We start from the raw sequence: 25,086 nt of genomic DNA on the forward strand, positions 1-25,086 counted from the left end.
AGCATAAATAGAACATTTAAAAACAAAATGAGGGTTTATCCTATATCAATAATAGAATATATAATTTGCATTATATGCATTTATATTCTGTGTTATGTTCTAATTAATTTGCTTATTCATGAAGTCGCTAATTGAAGCTACTAATTGTTCAATTGTAAAATGCAGCAATTCTGTCCCTGAGGGTTCTAAGCTCACCACTGCTCTGCCTCAAGTATTTTTGGGACGTTTATTTGTAATAATCACAATTTCATGCACAATACTAGATACTTGAAAGTGGTTCAATGAAAGGTTTGATTGACTGAGTGATTTAGATTTGATAGCAAATGCAACAACAGAATTGAGTATTTCATAAGGGAAAAATCATTTTTGCAATGACAGATAATATCTATAGTATAGTATATTATAGTATAGTATACTTAGTATAGTATATAGATTGTGCATTATTGTATCATGAAATGCCTACAATTTCATACATACAGTTTCCTACACACATATGAGGTCTAAGTCATGTATTATAAGTAATATAGCATATTAATGTTATTGTGGTTGTTCCATGTCCTCTTCCTCCTCCTTTTCCACAACCACCACCTCCACAATTTGGAAATCCTCGAGGGGCACTTCTTCCTCTTCCTTCTCCTTTTCCACCACCACCTCCACAATTTGGAAATCCTCGAGGGGCACTTCTTCCTCTTCCTTCTCCTTTTGCTCCACAGCCACCATCTCCTGCTGGTGCTCCAGGACTGCCTAATTCTCCTGCGCCTCATTTACACATGCAAATCTTTATGTGTTACAAAGTATATGAACATTTTAATTTCTCATGTCATATGTGACATTACATCCTGTATGTTTATTGTGCTATAGACAGTATATATATATATATATGTTTATTTATAGTCATAATTCCAAAAGAATTTGATTACCAGCAGAAGTGCCTGGGGTTGCCGGGTTTAAACCTTTAGCTAAGGTGTCATGGAAACCCATACAGCGGAAGGCACAGAACAGGCTCACTGTGTCAAAGTTCTGCCCAGTGTACACCATCGGGAGGTCTGACTGGGACCCTAACCCAGCTAAAACCTGGACAGGTAAAATGAGTATATTACAGAATTAAAGTATTTATTTTGATAAAAACTTTTAATGCATGAACTAATGTAAATTTTATAACCCTGATCACACATTACAAGGGTAATAGTTGGTCATGTGTCATGCCACTTTATTAGCATTGATTCTAATACCATTACACTAGGGATCAGCAATCATTAAATTTAATATTTCAGTATGTCTTGGGTAGCACTTGCTATTTTACTGCAAATGTTGCCTAGAACACAGGGCTGCTGCCTGGCCCGATTGTTCCATCACCACTGCAGCTGGCATATATAGTGCTATATGTTGAGGTTGTTCCTCAGTTTCCTTCACTCTACTCTCAGGGTGTTTCATTTCTAATTGTTTAGGCTCAATGGAAAATTTAGGTATGAAAAATGTATCATACACATAACATCACGCTGCACTCAATATTGCATTGTAATATCGATGCTGGCATATGGATGTGTCTGGAACAAAGATGTGACAGTCATCTGTGCTCGTGGATTTTGTTTTGTTACATACTATTGAGATTATCATTCATTCGATTATCTGCTTGTTTGAAGTTTCTGAGACCATTCAAGCCAATATTTTGTATGTATTTTAAATGTATCAAGTGAACTTGGACTTTGTAATTTGCAAATATACATTTGCTATTCATCATTATTTATCACTAATTGCTATTTATGATTACTTGCTGTGAATCTTGTCATTTGTGACTACACCACATTCCAGAATTCATCACTACAGAGGTCTATCCCACATATTCATATTGCGCCTGAGATTTCACCTTATTGTATGTTCATCTACCTTTGGGATTTGGGACCACTTACCCTTCATCTTCCCTAAGGCAGCAAATTCACCAACATATTATTAGGAAAGTGTGGATTTCCAATTAGAATTTTACATGTTTCAGCAGACCCTGACTGACATGATCATGCTGTCACTTACAGTTCCACAAACTCCATGACGTCCAAGCAATCAATGGCTGCCAGACTTGCTGGGATTTGTAGTTTTCAAAATAATCTTTAAACTATTTTTGGCTTTTTGCTCTTATTCTGGCACCCATTGCACTAGGGGTGCCAGGAAGAGTCCCAGAGATGTTCAACATGTAGCTGGTTGTACCTGGGGCCATGCACATCATTTGAGTTCCTGATTTCTTTACAGCTTTGCTTAATGAGCTCAAGCTGGTTCACAGTATGTCAGGGTGACCCCAGTGTATTTTGCCTGCCAGCCAATCAGCAGAACTTCCTTGAATTCAATTTTTGTACATTTGTGTATCTAAATCAGGGGCTAGCTGGGCTGGAGGACAGGTGGGCATCTCCCCCTGGATAGGTTCCATAGTGGGCTGACTTGGGCTGGGTGACTTGGCTATGTGCGTTTTTATTCCTTTAAAATGTTTCTAATTGGCTGGTGAGCCAAGTCTCAATCCCTGTGTTAAAATTTGCCAGCCAGCTCTGATCGAAATGTACAAATGAAGCCACGTATGAAGTATTTTGAAATCATCAACTTGGGAGGATTTGGAAATGACGCCATTACTGAATTAAATATTGTAAGCAGTCAAAATAGCAAAACACAGCTTCAACAATAGTCTAAAAGTTAAAGGTTTGGCGTTGCTTGTACATGAGTACTTCTGAGAGTTATTGTTTTAGAACTCTATTTACAGATTTCTCTACTTGACGAATAGTCACCTGGGAATACATAATATGCTGGAGTTTGTGGTGGATCAAAGGATTCCTGATCCATATATTACCTCCAACCAAAATATAATATAAATTCTTCTTCTTTATGGTTAAGAAAGAAGGATGTTTTACTTGCTTAGAGTTCAGTCATAGCAATACAATTTGTTATGGAATTATCTGAGTGTGATATAAGCTCTTTGGCTTTTGCTAGTAAGCCTTAAGGAAACTAATGGCATGACAAGACTTTAGCTAAATTGATTTGGATAATTTCCTAAGGGTATATTATAAACATGCATCACTGTAACACTAAACACAAGGAAATACTTGGAGCTGTAATGGGCATTCCATTGCTACTGCATGCCCATTTTATACGGTTAAATTGAAATTAACTTAAGTGAAATAGGAATTTAATAAAATATTATAATAGATAATGTAATGTGTCCCACGGCTGCAAGTGAAAGCAGTATTGTTGGAAGCATGCAACAGTGATTTAAATAATAATACTAAACAAAAATATATAATTTTCTGTTTAGAATAATTACTTATAGTTATTCTATACAGAAATAGGTCAAATATGATCTGTGATTACAAACTGGATACAATTTTTTGTACATGTTGAATTATTTTAAAGAACAATTACCCAAATCTAAGTTGTTTTACATAAATGCTGGTGGCAAACTGTTTTTTGATATTCGATTTCCTGTCTGAAAAGAACAGATAAAGTTGCTTTTTAATGTGTGTCGGATTGCATTTCAGATCTGACTTAAACAATGAGGAAGTTCTTTAAGTTTTTGCCTTGGGGTAATATATAAATAGGTCTATGGCAGGCGCTACCACTATACAAACCTATGCATTCTCCTAGAGCGCCAGGGTTTAGGGAGTATCTATAACACTAAGGGCTAGATTTACTAAGCTGCGGGTTTGAAAAAGTGGGGATGTTGCCTATAGCAACCAATCAGATTCTAGCTTTCATTTATTTAGTACCTTCTACAAATGACAGCTAGAATCTGATTGGTTGCTTTAGGCAACATCCCCACTTTTTCCCGCAGCTTAGTAAATGTAGCCCCCAATGTGTGTCATAATATCACTCATTTAGTGTTCCTATTTACCCTGTGGTATCCCTACAATTATCACCGCTCATTGACACGAAGGAGCTGTAGCCGCCAGCTGTTTACTTATGAAGCTGCCTGCTACTGCTCCTCAGTGTTGGTAATAAGTAGAGAGTGTGGCATGGGGCTATGATGTTACAGTCTAAAGGGTGCAAATTTGCACCTAGATGAACCATGTTGCAATGCAAAGTATGCAAATACAAGTTTTTGTATGTATGACCCTGTGTATATTGTTATGCTAAACAAAAAATGTTCATTAAATTGGTGATTGCCATTAAGAAAGATATTGCCAAAGGTAAGGAGATGGGACATTGGGAAGATATAACAGGGAGGTGAAGAAACACAGGGGACATTATGCAAAATTGAAGAGACACAAGAGATCTTAAAGAAAACGTAAGTACACAAAGAAGATCTGAAAGAATAAAGGAGCCATTAAGAAAAGGTAAAGTAAGATAGGAGACGAGGGTAGAGGTGGCAAGACAGAGAGGAGAGGTAATTGGACACAGGAGAGTGGGGGATGCATGGTGGGTAGCTTTGCATCATTTAATATTTTTTTATATTTTACAATATAGTGTTTAAATGCATCTAAAATTAAGAATTAATTTTACACTCTCAAAATCTCTTATCTGTTTGTCACAGGATACAGCAGGTAATAGTCTCAGGCCGAATCTGCAAGCAGTAATGTTTTATTGCTGAAGAGTCATGACAAGGACTTTTACACATGAGTTAGTGGTACTGGTGATTACCCAGAAGTTACAGATGGAATGATGCTAAGCATGGTCAAACAGTGCTCTTTTTATACTGTTTCTAACTCATATGTTGGCAGGGGGTAAACCAGCCACCTTTTCCACGCTGACTCCAAAACAGCTGAGATACTACATCAAATATTTTAACATCAGGATGTGATATATTTTCTAGACTTGGAGTTAACAAAATTTTACTTACAAAATTCACTTCCTAAATTACTTGCATCCTGAGTCTTAGAGAAACAGCAAGTCTCACGACCCCCTTCTGTGCCTTCAGAAGGTCACTGAGATGAAAATGTCTGATTAACATGAAATTATCTGCCTTCAGACAGTTGCAGAAAACCCAGTTCCTCCACACATATGCCTATTGCCTCAGAAATCAGTACATTTCTAATACAGAAATATAACACAGTATCAAAAATCAGTGCATTTGTAGTTATATAAATTGGCTCCTATGCCACTAATGAAATAAATTTCTACAATAAATTATTTCTACATGATCCAGCCACACTGCCTGTACAGTTTTTATAGGGGATCCGGTTCTGTGGGTACTGGTTTAAAAGAAGATGCTTCTGTGGCATTCCTGTGGATGTTACTTTAACACGTACCACCTACCTAAACATTGTTGCAGACTAAGTACACCCCTTCATGGCAATGGTATTCCCTGATGGCAGTGGCCCCTTTCAGCAGGATAATGTGCCCTGCCACACTGCAAAAATTGTTCAGTAATGGTTAATCTCCAAATTCCTTACATTTCAATCCGATTTAGCATCTGTACGATGTGCTGGAAAAACAAGTCAGAGCCATGGAGGACCCACCTTGCAACTTACAGGACTTAAATGATCTGCTGCTAAAGTCTTGTGCCAGATACCACATATCACCTTCAGAGGTCTTGTGAAGTCCATACTTTGATGGATTAGACCTGTTTTGGTGGCACAAGGGGAACCTACACAATATTTGGCAGGTGGCTTTAATGTGGTGTGTGATCATAATGTTATCAATATAGTCTCTGTTATACAGCACAACACTGCCTAATGACATTTCCCATTTTCTAATGATATTTACCAACAACAGTTTATTGGCTACTTATAATCTATAAAAACATATTATTTAGCATTACACTTTCCTATTAAATTATTATCGTTACCAGCAACACAACTTACTGGCGACTTATAACATAGATAACTAAAATGATTAACAATACGTTGGCTGATTTATCAAAGAGTCTATCCCCATGACAGATGTTCTGTCAATGCCATTTCTGAATGAGGATAAGAGATAGAGACCACTGAAAAAAATTATTTGATTATTTATTTTTTCCAGTTGGGATGCCCCATTCCCCAGAAAATGTATATTATTTTCAAGGAAAGTATGAACCCATGAACTTTGCAGTGTTGGAAAGATGCAATAAAAGTGATTATTTCATCATAGAGATGGCCTGGTGTCCATTCATTCATTATATATGATTGTACTTTGCTACTATGTCTGTGTCTGCTCCACATTTATTTTTTTCTGTAGCTAATCCTACATGTTCAGGGGCACTTAATTGTGTTGGTACCTACTATTCAATTTTTAGAAGAGGCCTGAGCTACCACTTGAGTGGTGAATTAGTGGATTTTGAGAGACATGAGTCTGGGAGTGTGTAGGTACACCTTTCCGTAGATGGACAGAGGACTAACTTTACCAGGTATGGTTGAAGTTACAATAGGATTTCAGTTGAGCTTACAATCCTACTGGTTCACATTTGATCAGGCACAATGGAAAGGGAGGTCTAACAATGGCCTTTTATGGCATTATACCCATAATTGTAATCTGTAATGACCTAATAATTTAAGTTTTACCATATTTACTTGGCTGACAAATTGCAATGTTAATTTACTCAAGATAAAATACTTTTGTGGCTAATAATTGCATATTATTAGTCAAACATTCAAATAATCACTTGTTGTTTTATGTTTTGCAAACTTTCTCAAACAGAAAAATCAAGATAAGCTTCAAAATTGGATGTATTGTTGCACACTGCTTTAGGTGGGGAAGGGGAAATCAGTTAATACAATAACCTCTGTACAGTGAACCAAAGTTTCAAGTATACAATCATTAAATAACAGCTGTGGAAAAATATCTTTAATTATTTTTTTTTATCTGAGGTGAATATAATAATTGCGCAACAAGTCAGTATATTATGATTAAAACCTTGTTTTTCACATGCATTTATAGTATATTTCCCATGATCTCTCAGAGAATGAGAACCTTTGTGCCCTAAGTGATTTGGCTGTTATCAGGATATGCTGCAAAATGTTCTTATCATTCATGCAAAGCTAGTACAGAATATATATTATTAATGTCTTTCATTCCATTTTAACCTTCATTAATCAAGCATGAAGTAGCTTTGCTTATGCAAGCTATTAAAGCCTTTTTTTTAGAAAAAGGAACTGGGAATGATAGACATTTACACTATCTAAGTAATAAAATCTTTATAAAAGTTTTTTTCACAGTGTTATGCAATTTCATAACACCTTTACAGCAAATAATAAAATATGATTCTATTTAAAGTCTATAGGATTTATATGCAGGTGTTGTTTACTTTTCACTGCTTCAAATAAACATTTTAACACACTTTCATCATTCGTGAATGATGCGTATGATACGACAACATTACAGTTTTTGCATGAATTTATATGCTAGCATTAATGGTCATTTACATACATGTTACCTGCTTAGTTCTTTCATTTATGATTAAACCAACTATGTAATATGAATCATGGCTATCCACTTTATTTGCTGGCGACATATGATTTAAAGACTTTACTGTAAATCTCCTATTTTTCTATGCTGCTTGCGTGCTTTAGAAGTATTGTAAAGCTCAACATCTACAGGAAATCAATAACAACAGGAGCTAACTGTTGGTAAAATAAGATTGTCAGTTGTTTGCACATTATTGCTTGCATCTCACTTGACCATGGCCAATTTTCCTATGAGCATTTGTTCAGTGCTCGAAGTGGGGTGGTATGTGCCGGTATGACATACTGACACTTCTTTGTCCACTTCCTTACACCACCGGCAGTGTAAAAACAATAGTTGGTGTTGTATTGAACAGCGGCACCATCCTTCCTCCTCCCTTCTCCATTCTCCATTCTCCAGTCAGTGGACTGACAGGCGTGCCTTCATCACATCCTGACACTGTCAGTGAGGCTCGGCGCAGAGGACCGAAGATGAGGAAGAGAAGAAGATAGAAGAAAAGAAGGTCCTAGAAAGGCAAGTGAAGAACAAAGGGGTCAGCAGTGTAATAAAGAAGGGGATACAGGGTGATAGATGACGGGACATCTTATGATAGATGAGGGGGCACAGTGTGATGAAGGGGCAAATGTGTGATGAAGGAGGGGCATAGTGTAATGAAGAAGGTGGCACAGTGATGAAGGGGCAAAAGTGTGATGAAGGAAGGCAAAGTGTGATAAAGGAGGGGGCACTGTGTGATTAAGTAGGGGGCAAAGTGTGATGAAAGAGGCTGCACAGTGTGATGAAGGAGGTTGCACAGTGTGTTGAAGGAGGTTTCAGTATGATGAAGAACAGGCACAGTATGATGTAGGACGGTGCAGTGATGGAGGGGCAAATGTGATAGGGAATAATAGCAACAGGAACAGGGATAGATAAAGAGGATCAAGGAGTAAGGGAGGAGAGAGAAGCAGGATGTGAGGCACAGGGGAGAGCGGATAGGGAGGAAGAGAGGGGGATACCTGCAATGAAGATAGGGGCACATAGGAACAGAGAAAGATAAGGGAAAGATAATGGATAGCATGGAAGACATAAGGGAGCTATTTTGGAAAGTTTTATTATAATATTACGGAATATTGTGGAGATATGAGGAAAAATTTAAGTACACAAAGGAGACATGAGGGAGAGGTGGAGGGATACAGAGGAAAGGTAATTGGATACAGGAGAGGCGGGGGCACAGGGTGGATAGCCTTGCACCATTTAATCTGTTTTATATAATACTATATACTGTTAAAATGCATCTAAAATTAGTTTCACTCTATAAAAAACCCCAACCCCCCAGCCATTCCTTTCAAAGTGAAAGTTTCATACCAGTATTTCAAAATTTGTACTTCAACCACTGCATTTGATTGAATATGGAAGAGCTCTCTTCTTAATGGAGGTAAAATGCCTAAACCCCTCCAAGTCCTAATCCTAACCTCTCACCTTAGCTGGCAAACTTTACACCCCCATTAAACAACATAACTCTATCCTCTCTCCTGAAGCTTAACTTAAACTATCTCTACCCACAACCTAAACCTAACAACTACCAGTCTGTCACAATTCTCCTTGTGGGTAGTCTTACCAGAGTCACCAAGAAAAAGGGCAAGGGGCATCATAAGCAACAGTAGGATTAAATAAAAACTGGAGACAGAGAATGTATACAAGCAAGTAAACAATTTAGCCTGATTCATTAAGGAACATAAATACCCAAACATGCCGTATTTTGCATAAAATATGTCTGTACATCAACATCAAATTCATCTTCGAGAGCAAAGGACCTACAGCCTACAATGTCATGGGTGGAATGGGAAAGGGAATGGGCATATGCACGTAGTCAATGTACAGAATGTACATTAAGGACGTGCCAAGCTCGAGCACATACATCAGCATCCGATTCAAGCTTTGTGCATTTCAAAGTTTTTTTTTCATATCATTTGTACCTGCTGCAGATCTGGTGTAAGTGGCGAGTGACAGAAGATGTATTTGAAATCAGGAGCACCTGTAAAAATGCATTTTATGCACAGTAGACATTCATAACATCCTAATAAATCTATTTTATTGAAAATAAAGCAAATAAATAAAACCTTTTTTAATGTTTTGTTATTAATGACTATTATTAAGTATATACATTAAATTCATTGATTTTTTTCTGTGCATTTTTTGTGATAGTCCACATATATTTTGGATGTGTCCTACAGTGTATCGTCTGTTAGAGCAGAGCGGACCTAGACCCGCACTCATCAACACATGTATCTTTACTTCTGCTCCTTGTTGAATACGAATGTGCGTGTGCCTGATTTGAGTGCATTTTAAAGCAAAAACTCTAGTTTGTTTTGCGCGCCTTAATGAATCAGGTCCAGAATGTCAAATTATATGCAGCTGTGGACACACCCAAAGTGCTAAAGCTTACTGTTTAGAAACCTGTCGTCTCTACAGCAAGGAAGTGATAAGAGCTGCCCTCCAAATCCTAAAGGGGGCAGAGACCCTGGGCAGCATCCACAATTTGGCTCTACCAGCACATTAACAACTGCAAAGCCTGTAACCTCCAATCTTACCAGCTAGCACTTTGAGACTAAGGGGTAAATGTATCAAGCTGCGAGTTTCCACCAGGTTTGAAAAGTGCCCATAGTAACCAGATTCTAGTTATCATTTATTTAGTACATTCTACAAATGATAGCTAGATACATTGACCCCTAAGTCTGCCTGAATGACAGCTCTTGCAGGATCAGTCAAATTGAAGGACTGCCCATTTTATTCTGCCTTGTCCCAGGCATACAGATTATGATACAGATTATCATCATCATCATCATCAACATTTATTTATATAGCGCCAGCAAATTCCATAGCGCTTTACAATTGGGAACAAACATTGATAAGACAATACTGGGTAATACATACAGACAGAGAGGTAAGAGAACCCTGCTCGCAAGCTTACAATCTATAGGAATTATTACTAGATTATAATATGTAAGTGTCTATTGTGTGTAATTATAATCCATTTTCTTTTACAACTGTATTTTATTTATTTTTTGTATGCCATTAATATATATTCTTTATTGATAATATCCAAATGCCCTTTACCTTTGTATATTAAATCTAAAAAAAATTGTCCTTGATATTCTAATGAATACAGTAGCCTTTTATGAAGAATATTGATTGACCATGTTAACCCTGAATTCTGGTTTGTGAATTGTTAATCCAGCCTAGTATATGCCAGCGTATATATTTGTGTATCAGCGTTTGATGTGATAACCCTTTGATTGCTGGTGTGTGCATTGCTAACCTGCGTTGTAACAAGAGGCATAAAGTGTGCCAGCCAACACGTTTGTGTAATAGTATCTTAGAATCCTATTATTCTGATACAATAGGGGGTGGGAGATCATAGGAGTAAATGGGTGTGAAAGAACTGAGGATGATTTAGAAAATCTATAACCTATTTGGCAGGTGAGTGAAAGATTGAGGGCTAGAATCATGTACAACCCCATACAGTATACAGTACAAGTCAGAGATGCTGTTGTTTGCATTACTGACTGTCTTTTGGACATTTCATCTTGGATGACCTCTCACAAACTTAAGCTCAATCTTTCAAATACAGAGTAAATAATATTCCCACCAGACAACAGAAGTTACCTACCTGACATTTCTACTTTAGTTGATAACATGACAATAAATCCGACCCCAAAAGGTAGCTACCTAGGTGTGATCCTTGACTCAGGACTGTGTTCCCCACAGCAAATCCATAAACAAATAATTTTACATACTTCTAAAATCATTTCCAGAACACGCACATATCTTACACAAGACACTGTAAAAATGTTAATTCATGCAGTCTTCAGCTCCCGCATTGACTTTTGAAATTCCATCATTATTAGCCCCGAATCAGACTCTCACCACTACAATTTGTTTTGTATGCAGTGGCTAGATTGATATTCCTTGCAAATCGCTCTTCCACTGCTGATCCACTCTGTCATTCTCTACATTGGGTTGCCTGATTTTCTCTGAATCCAATATAAAATACTTCTGCTTACATACAAGACCTTCAACAAAACCAGTGGTAATCATAATTCCAACGGAAGAAATACTGACACTTATCCTGGAGACATGAAAATGCTGACAGGGTAAATGCTGGTATTACAATTTGGCTGCCACTGATAAAATACCGACATTGTGATTGCTGACAGTCAAAATGCAGACAGTCCCAATACCAACATTAAATCAGCAATGCCAGCGGGTCCAGCGGCGATACAAAAATATTCTAAGTGTCCAGGCTGTCAGTGACAAAAAATATACCTGCATGCTTTCAGATTTCATTATGCGGAGGGACTTCTTTCAGTAAGGAGGTAGGTTAGCATTGTTCTACTGATTATTTTTTTTTGCCAAGCATGTTTCAGAGGATTATTTTGAGGATGAAGCTGCGAGACAAGATTTTTTTTTTTTCAACATACTTGGAATATGTATATATATTTCTTAACAATGCCATTTGGATTAAAAGCTTCCCATTTTCCTCCAATCTTTAAATTTTTAAGTGTTTTCTGAAAACCTGAAAACCCACCTCTTCAGGCAATTGCTGAACCACCTTCTTAACCTCCCTAGGCACCCTATTACCACACTTTATACATCTCACACAAGACAACAATTTTGACCAACATTGCTGTGTGACTGAATCATATTGCCCACTAAGCACTTTTTACCTTTGCAATCTGGCTGGACCAATATTCAATATATAGCAAATAACCTCATTGTATCAAACTCCCATTGTCCCATAGATTGTAAACTTGCAAGCAGGGCCTTCTTACATCTCTGTAGGTATGTATTACCTAGTATTGTTTTATTACTGTGTGTGTACCCAATTGTAAAACACTAAATATTTTTTTGGCACTATATAAATACATTTTTTGATGATGATGATAATGAATGGCAGTCACAACTACACTACATGTATGGTCAGTTACATGTAAAAGGTTAAAAGGATTACCGGGGTGATTAGGGGGTTTTAATTTCCTTAATAATCTGGCAAATGTATGGATGACCATTTAATACCGTTAATTATGCAACCAACTCCTCGCAAAGGTAATTGTGACTTAACTGAAGAAATATAACTCTTATTTTCCCTTAAATCCACAGGACCAATATTCATATAATAGCTTAAGCTCATATTTTCAAGAAAAACTACACACAAAATATACTTTCATTTAAAATGTGTTGTATTATTAACATTCTAATTGTAAAACTTATGTATATATTAAAAAACAGTAAACAGTGTAACAATATTTTACACATAGTAAAGTATAGATTTTGGTGCTATACATTACATTTATTACCTGTTATATAAATACTGTTGTCTAAAGGTGTGTGAATGTGTGTGTATATTGTTCTAGGTATGTGAATGCATTGTGTGTGTGCAGGGGGAGGAGGGGGGAAGACCTGTGGGGGAGAGAGACACACACCCAAGCACACATTTTTAACCTTCCAAATATTCTCACATATTTTACCACATGTGTCCCTCTTTCATTTCGTTTCACTTATCTCAGTCAAAGTTCAACAGCCTTTATTCACTATTCACATTCCCTTCACATGAGAATTTCTAACCATGTTACAGGCTTGCCAGATACTAGATCCATTTCCTCTATCGTCGGAACTCAGCATGCTCTAAACCCATTGTATTTCACCTTACTGCCATATTAAGTACATCAACATTTCCAGCAATAAACCACAATATTTCAGAGATTCAGAGTTACAAACTACCCTTAAAACCAACAGTCTAACAAAATGTTATATTAAACAATCTGACCACTTCCTGAACAATCCAATCACTTACTATGCATCTATTCAACAGCAGCATAACAGACTTTCCAAAACTATCTACACGGTTTCTTCACTTTCCCATGAAATACTTTTCCAACACTACCATTCTATCTAACAAACAAACTATGCACAACCATTTCCATACACCTACTATAAAACATACTACTTCCATAGACTTCTCTTACACAACATTTGCAATTTCCATTACAACATTAAACCAACACAGAATAATACAGAACTATGTATATCACAAATGCTACATTTAAACCAACAATCCATGTCAAATATAACAGGAATTCCAAGAATTGTACAGCATTACAGGAGTCAACAGCCATCTTAAGCACATGTGCTTGTAATCAGACTAACACCATACCATTACCTATGTTATATCTACACAGCATTGCAACATTATTAAAAAGGCATGCAGTTATGTAACATTATCCATACCAAACCAAAGTCTAACCTTTAAAACCAACACAATCTCGAAATAACTCTTGCACTAAATTCAGACAATTCCATCCATATTTACCATCTGTATACAAACTTCCATATCACTTGGATCATTCATACTAATATACTCTACACATATGCGTCCAGATTCGACCATCTTCCATTCAAAAACACATTACAAACTTTATATTTCCAGACTCACTCACCTTTCATTCATTCCATTCAAAAACTCCTTTTTGCATGTGAAGGCCATCAGGCAACTTACTTCCCTGCATGTCCAGCTAGAAGCTAAGGCCGTATATCTTATCAGGCTGGGAGCAGAGCACGAAGAGGCAATTTCTTCCTTGTGAAACGTATATCAAAAACCTTTCTTGTGGGTGGAGTTTACCTTTTAACAGGAAACAGACCACAGCCTTTCACATGCTAATAACTGACCAACTGTTCAAAACTTGTTTCTCTGGTATTCAAGTTCTATTGTAACAGGTGGGGGAGGAGGGTTTTGTGCCTAGCCAGTGTGCTCATTCAACTATGGCTAAATTCTGATATATGTTATAAAATCAGATATAAAATAATAGATTATTTATATACTCTTCATCAGTCAGTATACTTATTATTTAATTTGTTGGGTCTTTTTTTCAGTAAAAACAATTAATTGTATGTGATGGATCTGATTAGAGACACTTCTATTAAATCCAGCTTACAAGGATCAAATAGTAGATCTCTAGTAGGAGAAATCCTTATGACATTACTGCAGTGACATCCCAAGAATTCCTTCTCAAAAAAGGTAGCAACATATAGGGCCTCATTTACAGTTGGAGTATTTCCAACTAAAGGGTGTAAATTTGCATCCAGATTAAACATACTGTGATGCAAGGGGTTCAAATACAATTTTTTAACATGCAAGGAAAATACTACATGCTTTTTCATGTAGCATACAATCACTGGGTGGGTATTGACTATGGCATAATTAGTAGAGATGTTCACTGACCCCGGTGTTTTGGCTTTGGCTTTGGATCTGGATTAACTTCGTGTTTTGGTTTCGGTTTTGTCAAAACTGTCCTCGCGTGTGTTGGTTTTAGTTTTGGATCCCTATTTTTTTAAATCCTTTTTTTTTTTTTGCTAAAATCACATAATTTGGCTCTTTTTTTGTTCCTATATTATTATTAACCTCAACAACATTAATTTCCAGTCATTTCCAGTCAATTTTTGTCAAGTGACAAGAACACTGCTACCCCTCCTGTTTCTGTATAAGCAATGGCACTGAACAATGTCACTGGAGAATGGAGAGTGACAAGAACACTGCTAACCCTCCTGTTTCTGTATAAGCAATGGCACTGAACAATGTCACTGGAGAATGGAGAGTGACAAGAACACTGCTACCCCTGTTTCTGTGTGAGCAATAGCGCTGGATCACCTGGAGAGGGAGGTACTTATGGAATCCAAAACCTGCAAAGTCCAACAATGCAAGGCAGAAAACCAGGCCCGAGCATCTCTAATAAATAGGAATTAATAAATAATATATTAATGTGTGCCTGATCCTTCCCAGAGCTATGAGTTGTTTAAACATTTGAAATCACTGTGTGTAGGTAAACCAGGGGTTCATATATACTATGTGTTTTTTTTTTTATAAATGCCAGCCTCATAGGGAAGCTATAAAAATAACAAATCTTCACAAGTGTAGTGACGCTGGACAACTTTATTTTTACAATACAATATTGATTTGCCAAGCTGCAGAATTTCTCCTTCTAACTGAATTTAGGAATAGCTCTAAATAAGGCCCACAGTGTCCACTTTAAAGCTGTGTACCTCAATCATAAAGAACAGCATTAAATAGTTCCTGGTAACCTCTCCTGATCCACCAGTTGTCATTGATAACCAAGACTAGTTGTGTCAGCGATGTTAACAAATGCTGTTTGTAAGGGGCAGTGTAGAACTAATAACTAACTACATATGATTTACTGGCCAGTTTCCCAATGGGGACACAAGTATATATCCACAGTGCAGGATCACAGGACCACTCCTTCCCTGTAACTTCTGCTAGTGTTTAATGTACATTCCAAACTAAACTACAATCTCTCTCTCTCTCTCTCTTTCTCTCTCTCTCTTTCTCTCTCTCTCTCTCTCTCTCTCTCTTTCTCCTTTTATTGTAAAAAACATAAACACTGGTGGGTAGCGTAATTTATGATATACGTATCTTTATGGATAACCTATTAAAAATATTTTTATGGTAAATTTCTCCTAACGTCTACTCTAGAATTGGAATATTTTGTATCTACAAGTGCAGCAAGAAAAAATCCTGAAAATTCATTTTAATGTAAGATAGAGACACACACTCCCAATGCAGTACTAAGAATTAAGGTCACTTTGATTTATGTCACTATAATATTCATTTGTATTCTCACTGAGTAGATATTATGTACCTGTCTGAATGAGCTGCGAGCTACTCAATGCTAATGTGTATTCTATACTCACATCTTTTAAGATGACAGTTGATATTTTTATGGTATATGGTAACATAACCTTTTTAAAAGGATTACTTCAATTATATAAATTGACATATTGTACATTGATTGACTTTGACATCAGTTTACTTAATAGCTGCTGTTTTAAATTGAGTTAAAAAAGTATTTTCTGTTAGTAAATGCTGTTGCATAGATTTGATTTGATAAACTAATTATTTAATGGATAAAGAAACAATTTTGCAATGCACAGCTGTTCAGCATTATTGTTACAGTCTTAGACCCCCCAAGAGTATAATTCTGATTTTGGTGTATATTATATTAGTATGAGGGGAAATACCAGAGTTTGCATGTGAAATGGTAATGTATGCATGCACTTTTTAATAATAGGCATACATTAATGTTAATATAGATTGTGTGTGTTTGTGCACATCTTAAATAATGTCCTTAGTCAGATACTGTTGTATGCATGTAAACAGAACATACATTGTTGTAACCCGGTCACACACACTGTAATGAACATTCATGTTTTATGCAAGTGCTTGCTCTTGGCCAAGAGAGGAAACAATTTAGAGCTTGCTTATGACATAATGTATGGCCACAGAAGAGAGTCTTATAATCAATACTACATTAATATAACATAAAGATCAATTTGAACAATGTCTGCAAATTAAACTATTTTCATTAACATTATGCATTACTATGGTTAACATTTTTAGGATATGGTTTTTCACAAGACCATTTTTTTTATTTCAAATTGGTTTGATGTGTGACATATAATATTTAAACTCATGGGCAGTACACTGCTATCCTATAATTTGTTATATTAAAGTAATTTAGTAGGTTAATTGTAAGTAGATTGTGAAATTGGAAATTCTAAGTAGAAAGAATACTGTAGTATTAGCAAGATGTGGCCAAAAGCTAAGTCATTCTTCCAGTGCTCCTTTATTAGACCCATGGTCTAATAGGGAATTGTTAACTATTTTAGGGCAAAATGAATATGCTCTGTAAACGTAATTATAAAATGTGTTTTTTCCAGTGAGTTTGGATAAGGAGAACACACCATTGTTTTCATTCTTCATTCCTTTCATTCTAAATCCCCAGGTTGTCTGTATGTTTTTTAAAATGGCCACTGAAAAACCTGTAGCCAATCAGATCATCAAATTGCTGACAGCACAGTAGTATAGAAAGGTTTAAAGGTTTTAACTGTGCCATCCTGAGTAGACTTGTTACACAGGCTAGGGAATCACCTACAAGAGATGCCTTGATGTTGGTTCTTGTGCACCAAATTCTCATACTGTATATGCTGACACACAGAGATTTATACATTGTTTGATCTAGGGTGCCGGGCTATACTTTATTTACACATACACAGTTGTCTTAACTGTCCTGGCAGCACTTTCTCAAATTATTTTATTCACTTGCACACATTTCATTTATTTAAAAAAGCGCACCTACATTTCACTGAAACTCCTCCTATGGAAAACCCACTTTACCCTTTTGCACTATTAGAAGTAAAAGACACATACAAGCGTGGAAGTCCATGTGACATTTTTCAGGGTGGGGGTGGGGAATAATGGTCTAAATTTATGTGGCCCTCTGGAGGAAGCATTGCCAAGCCTTGTAGAATTCAGCTTTAAGTGACTGTGTGGATAGTGTCAGTGCATTTATGCAACGCTACCACCAGTGTATGAGTATGTGGCATCATAGTATTGGGGCGGTGAGGACAGCTCTTAGCAAATGCATTGCAGTCAGGCCAACAAATAAAATAGGATTTTAGAATATTTAGATGGATTTTGAAACTGACTCATGCCTTTCTTAGAAAGAATGGTATGAATATGTATAATTGTCTAGTTAAGCAGCTGGAGTGATCATCCCAGCAAATTAATCTGAATAAATATTTTATCCTCACTAAGATTAATTAACAGATGCCTTGTCAGGCACCGTGCCTGCATCGCCCTCACAAAGTGGGGACGGCTGCCACCATTTCCGTCCGGCGAAGCCCTGTTGCCAGTCAACAGGGACGCAGCTTCCCCCGGCCTTCTTTGCGTCTCCTGCTTAGCAACAGGACGCTATCCACTAGCATCCTGCCGGTGGTCAGTGACACTACTGACGTTACCAGGGGTGCGTTAGACTGCGCACCTCTTTGTTTTGTTGCACTAATACCAGTTAGCAGCTCCATCCAATATACAATTCTGACATACTTCTGGGGAGTTTGTTTTGTCTTTCTCTGGATCAACACATACAGAATTTATAAAGGATTGAACTTGATGGACTTGTTTCTTTTATCAGCCTCACTAACTTTGTAAACAATGTAATTATAACTGTGAATGCTCCTTCTACATTCTCTGCGAGGAGCACTGCTGTAGAATTTAATAGAGAGCTGAGTGTGCAACACAGTGGCACAGTGATTAGCATTGCTGCCACACAGTGCTGAGTTTATGGATACAATTCCATTCAGGGCCCTATTGTGTGTGGAGCTTATATGTTCTCCTCATGTTTGCATTTTTCCCCCGCATTACAAAGATATACATGGTAGGTTAATTGGCTGTTGGTTAAACTAACCCTAGTCTGTGTGTGTGTACTTGTGTGGAAAGAAATGTAGTATGAATTGATGTGAACAATTAAATATTCTCTGTAAAGCACTGTAGTGTATGTAGGTGCTATGTACATAATTGGTAATCAGTAAATAGAAGTGATACAGTGGTGCATTTTCAATGTAATTTTGTATACTTGAGGCATGGTGCTACAAATTACAAAAAAACTTTTATGGATCAATCACATTATATATTGGAAACACCAAACAAAACTTGCAGCTATATACTGCCAGAGCTACTGTGATTTTTTTATTGACAACTAAAGTGCTTTAGATGTACATTGTCATTTAACAAAATAAGGTGCACAATCTTTACTTTAAAGCATTCACCATGTCTGCCTCATTATTATTCTCTGTGAGTGCTTGGTTTGTTAGGAACAGATTGTTTAATGCTGATGAGCTCAAAGACCAATTTAGCCACTGCTAATGAAGCAAATGAATGAATCCAGAATATTCACTTGAGAACAACTCTTCAATTCAACTTCAATTTCAAACTTAGAAAGGCTCAGAAACACTGAGAAGCATCACAGCATGTTCATACAGTGGGAGAAAGAAAGCAATCACACAAAGTTCCATACTCTTATGTAGTATAAAAATGGGTTCCTTTGAGGAGATCTAGAAAACTCACTTTGCAACAATTATCAATAAACCTTGCTTCGAGTCTTAGATTGTTAGTTAGAAATAAAACAATGAACTGGTTAAAGAATGACCTGTCTCTATGGTCTTTGAATATCTTAGCTGGTCAACCAAAGATTGATGGGCCTGATTCATTAGGGAAAGTACAGCAAAAAAAATAAATGAGTAATTTTGCACCTTGGCAAAATCATGTTGCATTAGAGGGGGAGGTAAATTTAAAATGTGGGGACAGATTTATAATTGAGGTAGAGCATGTTCTAGATCAGCTTTTAATGTCAGTGTAAACTTACGCTATCAAGTATTTGCGTCCTACATGAAAAAACAGCCAGTATTTTCCGTACATGCAAAATAATAAACTCATTTGCACCTCTTACATTGTAACATGATTTGCCAAGGTTCAAAGTTACTAATTTTTTTGCTTTCCTTTCCTTAAGGAATCAGTCCGATGTGTTCATTTACACTTATAACCCAGGCAATGATGTGTTTACACTAATAAAATGTTAGCCTTTTTAAATTGTAAATTTATATAATAGATGTATTAAAAATTAGCCATTAGCACCTTTTTACCTTTCTCTTCTTTAGTTCCTTTCTTTTGTATTTCAATAACGGGGATTCCTGCATGTTTAGATTCAATGAATACGTCTCATGTGTTCTACATGTAGAAATAAATAAATACACATAAATAAATACATATATCTTATATTTTCAAATATTTATATATAATTATTTTAATGATGTCTCCAAACATTGCAATATTTTGTAAATTAATTCCACTCAATGTTGGAATAAGCAAAGTATAAGTAAAGGGAAAACAAAAATAGCCAATATATTCTTCTGTGTGTAAAAAGAATATATTGTAAAGGAAACTAAAGAAACAAAAGTCTAGAAAGTAACTAATAAACTAGAAAATATATAGTGAGAGAAAGAAACAGTTGCAGGAGTCTTACTCACCTACGGGTATGTGCTGACGTTATTGTCTCCTCAAACAGCTGTGCCAATACAGGTTACTTCTTTTAAATCACTGCCTTTGTTTGATATATAATAGTCAGAAAAAACATCACGAAGAATCACAATGCACCATTTGAAGAAGACTTATTATAAATAAATGAATGACTAAGTAAAAATGAAATACATACACACATAAACAGGGAACAATGTTACATGTTACATTAAGGTTGTTTAAAATAAAATATGGAAATTTCTACTATACTTACCCACAAAAAAAAAGGTACGCCTGTGTCTATAAGTGATTTCAGTACATTCTGCTGTTAAAGGCAATGACAAGGATGAAGCAATGTGAAAACTGCAGGATAGCATGTGCAAGACAACACATTGGGCCTGATTCATTAAGGATCTTAACTTAAGAAACTTCTTATTTCAGTCTCCTGAACAAAACCATGTTACAATGCAAGGGGTGCAAATTACTATTCTGTTTTGCACATAAGTTAAATACTGACTGTTTTTTCATGTAGCACACAAATACTTGATAGCTTATTTGTACACTGAAATTTAAAGTTGATATTTGTGTGCTACATGAAAAAACAGTCAGTATTTAACTTATGTGCAAAACAGAATACTAATTTGCACCCCTTGCATTGTAACATGGTTTTGTCCAGGAGACTTAAAAAAGAAGTTTCTTAAGTTAAGATCCTTAATGAATAAGGCCCATTAATCTGAAATTGTACCACCCCTTTAAGAGGCAGTCTAGCGATAATGCAAATTCTGCCCCTGTTTATGTGGCTCTTCCCAAATCTGGACCTGTTTGCGGTATTTTAGAGTGGTGATCAGTATTGAAAGGCAAGTATCTAAAATATGTATGAGTGAACATAAAATCATTAATCATAAAGCATTTGTTTTAGTTCAAAACAACATAGATTAATATACAGTGTAGAACTTTTATAGATGATATTTGAAAACTCTTATCTGCAGCTGGTCATCAGTAAATAATGAATTATCCTGCATGGCAAAGCTAATAATAAAATGGGCAATTACTTCTTTATTGATTAGCTTTAGTGCTGATAATTCATTATGGCACTATGGTGCTTTGGGTAGTTCAGTCCTTAAAATATATTTCTACTGTTTATAAATCACCAACATTTACCATAGAGCTATACAAGAAAGCATAGCAAGCATGCAGAAAAAGAACAGGTATAGACATGCCTGTATACATGGGCCTATAGCCTCATAGAATACATAAATGTTTAAGATATAGGAGGAGATGAGTCAGTTTATTGGGGCTAGTATAAATCATACTCTCAGACCTCTCCCTAAAACATGGAAGCCGAATCATTTCTTGTACCGCCTGTGAACTGGTCAACAGACTGGGAAAATAAATATTTGTTGCAGCTCATTGTGGCTGTGAGATACCAATAATATTAAGAAATCATCCACTAACTAATCCATATTATGGTAGATTCTCATGTTTATATTAGTAGGATAATAATATTAGCATTTGGTTCATCATCTGGTACTTATGGAATAGCACCCATTTGACTATATATATGGGTGCCCCTGGCAATACCCCTAACCCCCTCCAAGGTGGTGTCTTACTCTGACATTAATCTCCCCTCCTTCTATTTATAACCTTAGCAGGCGGGAGGTGGAGGTTGGAATGTGGCGCTGGGCTGTGACATCTAAGCCCATTGCCACATTCTTACTCTATAACTCACATTGTGGAACAGCAGCCGAAAGATTCACAGGTAAAAACTTGTCCCTTTTAAGTGTTTTAGGCATCCACTAACCATTATTGCCTACTAAGCAACCTAGGCTACATAAATTCAGATTTGTACTGCTAATGACAAGTACTGCTAACAATTGTACTTTCTGTCATTCTTATAGCAGTGGTAGTCATATGACCAATAATGATAATACAGACGGAAATATGACTGACAAGAAAATCCCAACAGTGTAAATGCTGACATTGATAAAATACCTAACAGTGTAAATACAGACATGGACAATAGCATGATAATGTAAATACCTACATGGATAAAATCACAACACGGATAAAATGCCTACAAGGTGACTGCCGACAGTGAAAATGCCTATAGTCATACTGCCCGCATTAAAATGGCAAGGAGGTCTAGCAGTACACAGAAGGGATGGTAGAAAACAAAAATAGCATTCCCCCCCCCCACCAACTCATTTTAACAAACAGCGTGGGGTCCCCCGATTCTCTTCCAAACAGCCCTAGGCTTAGCCAGCCGGGGCTGGTGGCACCATAGCAGGGGAACTTTCCGCAGGGGATCCCACTGTCATTATGACAACCAGCCCCAGGCTGGATTCCCTAGGGAGTTGGTGTCCATGAAAAAAAAATGTGGCTCGCCCCCTCTAGGAATACCCTGTCCCATGCTATCAGCACTAGGGCTCTTTCCACACTCCTGGGTGGTGGGTGTAGGGTAATAATGCGTGCAAAAATAAAAATGTTTCAAACAATATTTGAGTGAAACTACATGTCTCAGCCAGCCCGAGCTACCATTAACAGTCTGGGCATGCTGGTGCTTGAAGAACCACAAGTACTAGCATGAACTGACACCCAGGGCCTACTCAGCCAGGTAGTCCCAAAAGCTTCAATTTAAGCTCCTCTTTAATACCACTAAATTTTATTAAAAATAATAATGAAAAAACAATTCTACTTAGCAACTTTGTCTTCTTTCTTCTTAACTGTCCACTCTTGTAAGCTTTCAATCCCAAGTGATATTTCCTCCCCCAAAAAGTAAAATCCCTCCCCCCAAAAATATTCCAAATACTAGAAAAAAAAATAAGGCCAAAAAATATTCAAATCTTCCCTCTGGCAGCTTGATCCCCAAAACAATCCATCTGGAACATGTTTGGGAAAACAAAAAATAAGTGTGAAAGAGACGCAACCCAGTGCAGAATGAAAATCAATCAGCTGGCAGGTCTATTTATAGACCAATCGACTGCGTCTGACAGTGTGGGAATAACCATCCCTGACAACAGCATAGGTATTTAGATTGTCAGGATTTAGTCCATGGGCCTGATTTATTAAGGATCTTAAATGAAGATGTGTCTTATTTCAGTCTCCTGGACAAAACCATGTTACAATGCAAGGGGTGCAAACTAGTTTTCTGTTTTGCACATAAGTTAAATACTGACTGTTTTTTCATGTAGCACACAAATATCAACGTTACATTTCAGTGTACAAATAAGCTATCAAGTATTTGTGTGCTAGTGATTTTTGGGACGCACAAAAAGGAGGACCCTTGACGTCGATTTGTGAGTTTAAATGTTTTAATCACAACCCCAGATTTATATTATATTTGATGCACTTGATATATTCAAGGATATATGGCAAGGATAAGCTCTGACAATTTTTCTTTTATATGTTTTGAAAACAAGCCAAGAGAGGGATGCTTGTTCGAAACTCTCTCTCACTGTCATGGGAACATCAATAATAGGAAAAAGTACATTTGAAAATAAGATTCACACATAAAAATAGTCTTTATAACCCTAATTTACTGAATACTTCCTAAGTGCATTTTTTTGCATCACAATATGAATCACCACGCTTTGTACTTTAATGTTCTGTATTATGTTCATGTATCTATTTATTGTATGGATCTCTTTTATAAATGTACAGGGATGAGTCTCATGGCACATATTTTAAATTTTGTATATACACTATCACCTAGGTTCTATTTGTGAAGGGGCTATAGTGCCTGCGCTGTTATTTTGCTATACTAAACAAGAACATCTATCTCTAAATACAACCAGCAGGTACTTTTTTTCATTTTAAAAGCTGAAACAATATATCAAAATATGCATACCACCCTGTCCCATAAATTGTAAGTTTGCAGGTTGACCCTTCTTACCTCTCTGTCTGTGTTTCCCAATAATGTTTAATTATTGTGTTTGTTCTCAGCTGTAAAGCGCAACAAAATTTTCTGGCTTTTTTTTTTAAATCCAGTATTTTTATTGAATTTTTTTAAGATATAAACATACTAAACAACAAAAAGAAAAGAAAAACAATCGCATACATATCAGAATTAAATGACGGAATTTACAAGATTACATTAAAGCATAATAATAATAAATGTGCTATATTCATTCAGGATCATACATCGTAAATGCTTATACATAAGTATGTTACACATGCAGGGTTTATTACATGGACTCAGATACTTATTATAAGAACTGCGGTAGCCATACATTTAAGTAGATAGAGCATCTGTACTAGATGACATAGGATAGAATGGAGACTCTAACCATCTGTACCATATATTCTCAAATTCCTTCAGAGCCTGTCTGCTAGTATAAACAAATCTCTCGTGCCTTATGGTGGTATTGACCAGTGCCTTCCAATTTTTAACCGTGGGACTCGTCGGGGCCAACCACAGCCTCGCTATACAGACCTTAGCCAACATCAATAACTGTGAAATGTACATTTTTGTCAGTTTATTAACTTTCCCCTTCAATCGGAGCCCAAAGAGACAAGTGGCCGGTGAACTAAGAGACACTTCAATTCCAGTAACCTGAATACATCTCCTGATCCTTCGCCAGAAGATTTGTATACATGAACACTCCCATAGAAGGTGCCAAAAGTTAGCATTGATCGAATTGCATTTCGGACAGTTAGGGGTAGCATCCGGGCCAAACTTTGCCAATCTAATAGGGGTAAAGTAGGCCCTGTGTAAGATAAACACCTGTATTTGTTGAAATTTTAATGATGAAGTATAACCTTTAGTACTGTCTGTAACCATTTCCCACTCCTTGTCTGATAAAGGGCCAATATCTATTTCCCACTGATTCCTC

This window comes from Mixophyes fleayi, chromosome 1 (assembly GCF_038048845.1).
Source record: "Mixophyes fleayi isolate aMixFle1 chromosome 1, aMixFle1.hap1, whole genome shotgun sequence".
Classification (NCBI taxonomy): Eukaryota; Metazoa; Chordata; class Amphibia; order Anura; family Limnodynastidae; genus Mixophyes; species Mixophyes fleayi.